This window comes from Theobroma umbraticum, unplaced genomic scaffold (genome assembly GCF_002168275.2).
Source record: "Theobroma umbraticum cultivar Fairchild unplaced genomic scaffold, ASM216827v3 scaffold_86.0, whole genome shotgun sequence".
In the NCBI taxonomy this organism is placed as follows: domain Eukaryota; kingdom Viridiplantae; phylum Streptophyta; class Magnoliopsida; order Malvales; family Malvaceae; genus Theobroma; species Theobroma umbraticum.
Window position 1 is genome coordinate 4,898,969 of NW_018397263.1, and position 8,219 is coordinate 4,907,187.

An 8,219-nucleotide genomic window follows, 5' to 3' on the forward strand; every position below is an offset into this window, starting at 1 on the left:
TAGTTTGTTTTAGAGCCTATTATAATGTGTGAGTCTTGAAACTCAACCGTTTGACATAACAAAGAGTGGCCATCAATTTTTTTTGTTTAGGTGCGATTGATCACTTAGGTTAATCTATTTTTCCTAATGAGGTACTAGGCTTAACTTAGGTTCATTAAAAATAATAGATTCTAGTTTATGAAACAAATTAGGTTTGGAAGTCCTTTACTTGTGAGAAGGTATTAGCACCCTCACAATGCCCATTTGATTGGTATCTAATTAATTATGTGTCTATTAAGCCCTATTAAATAAAGTCTAGTTCAATATTCAATTTTAATTTCTTTATCTATTTTTTTTAGTTTTTCAAAATAAATAAATATTCTTGGTATTAAAATTTTTTCAAAATCTCCAAACTCTCATAACATAATTTTGAAAAATTCTCTCATCTAGAAATTCTCGAAAAGCCACTTCTTTTGACATACTTGAAATTTCATCATTAAAGAATTTATTTATTTAATTCTATATTTTTTTATCATTTTTATTTTATTTAAATATTTATATAAATCCTTGTTATTGAAAATTCTTCAAAATATCCAAACTCTTATGATATAATTTTGACAATTTTTCTTACCTAGAAATTCCCAAGAAGCCATCTCCTTTAGCATTTTTGAGATTTCATCATTAGAGAATTTATATAAATTTTTGTGAACTCTTAATTTTTAAAAAACCAAAAACATACAAAAATAAAATAAAATAATCAGAATTATAAATAATAATAATAATTCAAAGATATTTTAATACAAATGCTAAAAAATTAGTAATTAAATTAATATAAAGAAATAAAAAACCAAATTATTGGGCTAAAGCTACCCAAATAAGTTCATGCAGGCCGAAATACAAAGTGTGGGTCAGAACGATTAAATCCAACCTATAAAGCCCGCTTTTAGTTGATGCAAAACAGATGCAGAAAGAAAACTCCCCTTTCTTGCATTTATTTCTTACTTTTTCCAATCTTTATAGCCAAAGTGGCTATAAGTGTTGGGCAACAGGATTTTATCAAGTTTCACCAAAAAATATTGTTGGTACCCTCAACCCTTTAATCGATTCTCTTAGATCTAGAAAAATTGAAAACCCAAGAAACCCAAAAACTTAATTTTTTTTTTCCTTTTTTTTAATCTTAAGCTTGGCTATATTTATAGCCAATGTGTTATATTTCTTCTTGAATTCTTTTCTTAAGTTTTGATTCAGTCTAACTTAATCTTTTCCTTTTTTTTAAGCTCATCCAGGATTAAGATTGATGCTGATCTCATCCTCACCTTTTCATATTTATTTCCTTTTTGTTTTGTTATGTTTTATTTTCAAAAATCAAGAGACACCCAGGATAAAATGGCGTGTCTGCTGAGCCGTATCTCCTGAACACGCAGATTGCACCTTGCTCCACATATGAATATGATGTTATCTAATTAACAAAGCTAGCTTAATATCCCAGCAGTAATTAAGGCTTATCATTCATGGACAATATTAGCAGTGATTACTTCATCATCAACTAAAACCATCAAATTCATCTCAACATAACATTCAGGTCCATGTCCATCCGAGCCCAACATTGACAATATACACCTATCAACAACGATGGACTCTCTCTCACGCGAAGATCTTACAAGGAAGCTGGAATCTCTTAAGAAACAATCAAGAACTCTGACATCCCAATAATTAATCACTTGCAAGCTTTCATCCTTCGCAACTGATCATGTAATACTTTTGAAGTTATCTCTTATATACAAAAACACCGCTTTTTATATAATCAACCACTATCGTTGGGAAACTCCTACACCAAGGGTGCTTTTACATAGCTCATTACTGTTACACCTCGAGACTAGCTTGGCAAATCATGAGTCTGTGGATAGTCCTCTACTATCATTACTACCACATACACCATGGAAGAAAGTGGCTTTTCCGACCCACTAGTCATCATCAGCAAGATAAACCATAATAGTAACTTTATCCTGGCTGAACAGCAAGGTAACCCACACACTGGCAGCTTCTTCCTAGTCTAGCAGTAAGGTAACTCTTGGACGTTATAACTCCTCCTTGGTAAACAATCTCTACACTTTGACACGACGATTGTTGTCAAGGCAGGCCTTAGATGGTCGACTTTAGCACGACTCATGTCTCTACTGCTTTTGACACTTCGACAGTCATCAGGGCAGTCTTTTATGTGGAGAACTTTTTCAAGGTCCTTGTCAACTTAGCGAGGTCTCGCCACCTCAACTCCATTATTCATTGATGATTTTTCACCACTAGCAAAAAGACTCTAATCTTGGCAGTATCTGTACTACGTCATAGAAGGTCAAGAACATTATCATAACATGCTTATCCTTTGTTAGTATCCAAATAATAACCCTTCAAGGCTTATGTTGCATGGCCAAGATCCCCCGGTAGTAATCCCTTAACCACATTGATGCTGCTAAGATTCTCAACAAGCACTAGCAACACTTGACATTTCTTGGTAACACATTATAGGTATTAAAATCCATTGCCAAGACTTCAATAAGCAACGCTAACACTTGATATTTCTTCGCAACTCATTTTGTGTATCAAATCCAAATATCAAGATCATCATTGGTTACTTGCCTTATTCAAGATGCCATGAGACAAAGTGGAAGATCCAAAACGTCAACCAAAGTTGTTGCTTATTAGAGTCTTCATCAGTAAGGCACCAAGCATGATTTATCTATCAATTAAAAACATTCACCAACATCACAAATCAATGGCGTACTTAAGATGTCATTGCCACTGTCTCAATAAATCTCATTGCTAAAATTGTGACAATCATCCATGACTATTATCATGGCCATCAAGGTAAGTGTACTAGTAATGCGTCTCCATGATCACCAATAATATCGAAGGTAGTAGCTAATCAACTTCCAACATCATTAAAGACCACAAAAACTAAGTACCATGCTTGAGGACCATCCTAACTCATTACCAAGGCACAAGTAGCCACTTTTATTTGGTTTTAAGCCATTATCATCAACGTCCTAACACCTATGAGTCAAGACCACTAATTGCGTTCACCAACCATGGAAGGTACATCTCTTTATTTCCCTTAATTTTTTCACTTTTAGAAGCTTCACTATTCATTCATTTACTTGGGCACTACTTATTTCTCATCCTATCAGGGGACAACACGTGGTTCAAGCCCATATCTGGGGGTGCAATCATGAGAGTTATGGTTTGGTTGAAGAATGAAAGAATGAGCTACATCCTACTTATCTCCTAAACACCTCTTAGCCATGCTTGGAAGGCTTGGGTCATTGCTAGGAAATAGGAAATGAAAGATTCAATTAGCCTAACTAGATTTCTTAATCACATCAATAGGGGAGATCCTTCGCCACCTATAAGGCATTAAATGCGAATGGAATGGAGGCCAACAATAACAAAAGATGCTTGGGGGAGAAAAGCACTAATGCCTTTGACAAAGCCTTTAACTTGTCGCCCACTTGAACTTCGCACTTTTACCCAATCAAGGGTCACCTTCAACGTCTGGTAAAATATTCTTACCTAGAAAAGTACTGCAGCCTTAGGGTTAACCGCTTCACCTTCGTTAGCTGAGGGGCAAAGGCATTCAACATGGACAATTGACTCCACCATGAACGCATGAAAACAAGGTCCTCCAATAGCACGGATCAAGAAGCCCACCACCATGCCAAAACTTTCCAAAAATTTCATAAAGATTAACATTCAAGGTATTCATTGCGATTACTCTGTCAAAATTTCTCCCAATTAGGCTTTAATCTTCCTAATGATAGCTTTTTCTTTCCTTTCTCCTAAATCTTTTCATGGTTGTACTTCAATCAGTAAGGCATTAATGATGGCTTATCTATCACATAAAAACATTCACCAATATTGCCAAATCAATGGCATACATTTTAAGATACCATTGCCAAAGTCTCAACTCTTATCTCAACCTAAATCTCATTGCCAAGATTGTGACAACCATCCATGACTACTATCAAGGCCATTAAGACAAAGATACCTGGCTATTCATCATCATGATCACCAATAATAGCGAACTGATCAAAGACCATAAAAATTAAGTACCATGCTTAAGGATCATCTCAACTCACAACCAAGACACCAGCAACCACTTTTATTTTGTTTCACGACACTATTCATCAAGGTCTTAGCACCTTCAAGTCAAGACCACTAATCGCATTCACCAACCATGGAAGGTACATCTCTTCATTTCCCTTATTTTCTTTCCTTTTAGAAACTTCACTATTTATTTATTTACTTGGGCACTAATTGTCTTTTCATCCTATCAATGGACAACACCTGGTTCAAGTTCACGTCAAGGGGTATAATCATGGGATCTATGGTTTGGTTGAAAACAAAAGAGTGGGCTACGTTCTACTTAACTCCTAAGCACCTCTTAGCCATGCTTGGAAGCCTTTGGTCGTTGCCAAGAAATCTAACTAGGAAATGAAAATTTTAAATAGTCTAACTAGATTCCGTAATCACATCATTAGGAAATCCCATCCCATGCCACCTGCAAGGCATTAATACGGATGGAATGGAAGCCAACCATAACAAAAGATGTTTGAGGGCCAATAGCATCAACATTTTGACAAAGCCTTTAAACTATCACCATTTGAACATCGCACCACTACCCAATCAAGAGTCACCTTCAACTTCTCTAGTAGAACTTATTTTTCCTTTAATAGTACTTTATGCTAAGGGTTAATGGCTTCAACTCTGCTAGCTACTAGGCAAAGGCATTCAACTTGGACAACTCATTCCACCATGGATGCCTCTAAATAAGGTCATTTAATAACATGAATCAAGAAGTTCACCACTTTACACCAAAAGTTTCCTAATATTCCATAATGATTAGCATGTTAGGAATGAACCTTACAGCCAATGAGGTTAGTCAAGGCTTAAATCTCAATTATGCAACCATATCATTTATAATGAATGATTAAAGGTTTTCATTCATCAACAAGACTATAATTCTTAAGTATATTGAACAAAGTCCATAAGATTAACATGCCTTTCAAAGAAATTGTAAAGTGTTACAATTATAAAAATCCCTATGCATCAAAGCATAACCTCTAAATTATTCCTAGTCAATGTATCATTAAGACTAGACATCAATAATGCATAGAGACTAGTACATTCTATGTTCCTTAATTAAGAAGTAAGAAATCGATCTCATAGGTTAAAGTATAAGCTACTAAGCACTTAATTAAAATAGTTTAATTAAGTGAGGGTTAATTCATAATTACATATGTTAGCTTTAAAATTATTATAGTTTTGATAATGAAAAAATAATCATAATTTGCTTGAATATTATTTCAGTGATCCTTGACAAGTTCTTGAAATGATTTAACTCTCACACATTTGTTCTTACAAAATTACAAGCTTGATTATTTTAATTGTTTGAATTCTTGGAGTTACAAGCATATACAATTTAGTTGTATAAGTACCTTTAATCTCTCTAACATTCATTTTTGAGACATTAAAATTGCAAGATAGGTTCACAAGTGGTGGTGTAAGGCATTTGAAGATGTTTGATCTTTTCAAAGTTGTTTCATGTCATGAAGTTCATTCTCAACTCAATATATGATCACAAGAAAGATATAGTTGAAGTTAAGTGTTGAAATGACAAATAATCTTGAAGAAACAAAGTTTCAATCAATCCAGAGAAGCTTTAATTGATCCAATGGTAGAAGAGGCATGAAAACTCAAAAATAGAAAGCCCTAGTTGATCCTTTTCGAGTGCTAGTCGATCCTTGAACAATAAATAATGAAAAATCAAATTTCAAGGAGCTGTAGTCGATCCCCCTCAAGCTGTAGTTGATCTTCAAAGTTAGAACTTCAAAGTTGCATGTTCTCGAGAAATGGTTCAAGTAAAGGATGATCATACTCGATTATAAAAGTCTTAATTTAAAGATTTGAAGAACAATAATCGATCCTATGAGCCTTGTAACTGATCTTAAAGCTTTAGCAACGGCTAGATTTGTTCTAAACTTGTGTCTAACAATTAGATTCTTCTCTGATTCATCTTCAATGGCTCCAAGATTCCCTCAACTATGAAAAGACCAATTAGAAGCATTTTAAGATAAGGAAGAAGAAAGAAAAAGGTCAAACTCTTGAGAATCAAAGTCTTGAAAAGGAAAAAGAGAAAAGCTAACTAAACAAAACATTTTTTGAGCTAAAATTTCATATGTGCTTTCATTTCAATCATTATACCTTTTTTATAGGCTTTTTTCCTCCATTATACCCACTAAGCAAAATCTACCTTTCAAAGGCACTTTTGCTATTCTTTGTAAAGGTTCTTGTTACTACAATAAGCTTAATGTGATTAATTCTAAGAGGGAGGAATTGGATTATTTTTATAATTTTGAATAGAGTTCTCTTAAATCAAATCCCCAATTTAAAAATAATTAAGACAATTGATTTCTTGTAAATTGAGAAAAATTGAAAACACAAATGAGATTAAAAGAGTAAGAAGGGAAGGAAAATCAACATAATATGATTTGTGCATAGGATAGTGATATACTTATAGCCCATATGTAGCTAGATTAGAGCTTGACCTTAATGAATTTGTTTTAATTTTAATTCACATAGGGATATAGTGTTTTGGTTAAAATAAATATTTTTATAAGATGAGTCAAGAGACCTTTATAAATAATTTAGGATTCTATGTTAGCAATTCAACCCATTGAAATAAGTTAAGGAAGAGAGGTAAGATTTAGATGAAGTGTGAGGAACATTGTAATCTTAAGCTTATTTGATTTGATATTACTCAAGTTATTATTGTTTTGATTTTTCTTAGTTTAAATTTTGGTTAAGTATTCTTAGTTAGTTAATTTAATTATTTGATATTGATTGTTTGGATAAGATTAAATTGTGCTAATTTTAGTACTTAGTAAAATTTTATATCAATTCTTTGTGGGATAGATACTCTGCTTGCATATATACTATATGTTCGATATGTATACTTGCATAGTAGAGTTTTAACTGACAAGTTTTTGGCACCATTGTCGGGGAATTATTTTTAGAATTTTTACTAATGTTAATATGAAGCAATTTAGTCTTACTTCAAATTTTATTTTTTTTGTTTTAATATTAGATTTTGTTTGCTTGTAGATATCTTTGGTCATTGTATGTAATGAAGAAACAACTTAAATCTTGTTCCTTTTGATCATGAGATAAAAAGAAATTTTATAAGACGTCGAAGGGAGAATTTGCAAGTTGCAACTTTAAATCAGACAATGGTTGAGGATAACAACAACAATGGCAATAATGCCATTAATCTAGTTCTCAAAGAAAATAGAGCATTGCGAGATTATGTTGTTCTTTTTTTGCAAGGTTTGCACCAAAACGTTAGGAGACCTTTCATCAATGCAAACAATTTCGAAATTAAACTAGTTTACATTCAAATGATTCAATCTATAGTCCAGTTTGGTGGGTTACCCTATGATGATCCTAATTGTCATTGGTAAATTTTCTAAAGATTTGCAATACCTTTAAATATAATGGAGTAATTGATAATGTTATTAGATTGAGATTGCTTTCATTTCTTTAAGAGATAAAGCAAAAAGTTGTCTTAATTCATTGCCCAATGGGTCTATCACTACATGGGAAGACTTGGTTCAAAAGTTTCTAGCAAAGTTCTTTCCACCTGTAAAGATTGCAAAGATGAAAAATGATATCATCTCATTCACACAATTTGATAGTGAGTCCTTGTATGAAGCTTGAGAGAGATTTAAAAAACTACTAAGAAGATGTCCACATCATGGGATTTCTGATTGGTTGCAAGTTCAGACATTCTACAATGGGTAGGTTGGGTCAATAAAAACCATGATTGATGCTGTTGTTTGTGAGGCATTAATGAGTAAGAATGTTACAGATGCTTATAATCTGTTGGAAGATATGGCCTCAAATAATTACCAATCACCTTCAAAAAGGTGTAGTCTGAGAAAAACAGTTAGAGTTTATGAAATTGATGCACTTGGCACCTTAACTGCTTAAGTAGCTGCACAAGTGGCTGCACTGTCTAAGAAGTTTGTCACACTAGGAGTTCATGTAGTTCAAAATTCATTTGTAGTTTGTGAAATGGGTGGAGATGGCCATTTCAATGGTCAATGTCTATACAATTCTGAATCATTCTAATTTTTTGGGAACTTTAATAGATTGCAGAATAACCCATATTCCAATACTTATAATCCTGG

At 33.1% G+C, this 8,219-nt stretch overlaps 1 non-coding gene across 1 annotated transcript; it reads right to left on the reverse strand.

The window, feature by feature from the left end:
* Positions 1-7,683: 7,683 nt before the first annotated feature.
* Positions 7,684-7,790, reverse strand: LOC149526935 (small nucleolar RNA R71). The gene has a single exon (XR_016351502.1). It is a non-coding gene; the product is annotated as a small nucleolar RNA R71 (small nucleolar RNA).
* Between the last annotated feature and the right edge of the window lie 429 nt (positions 7,791-8,219).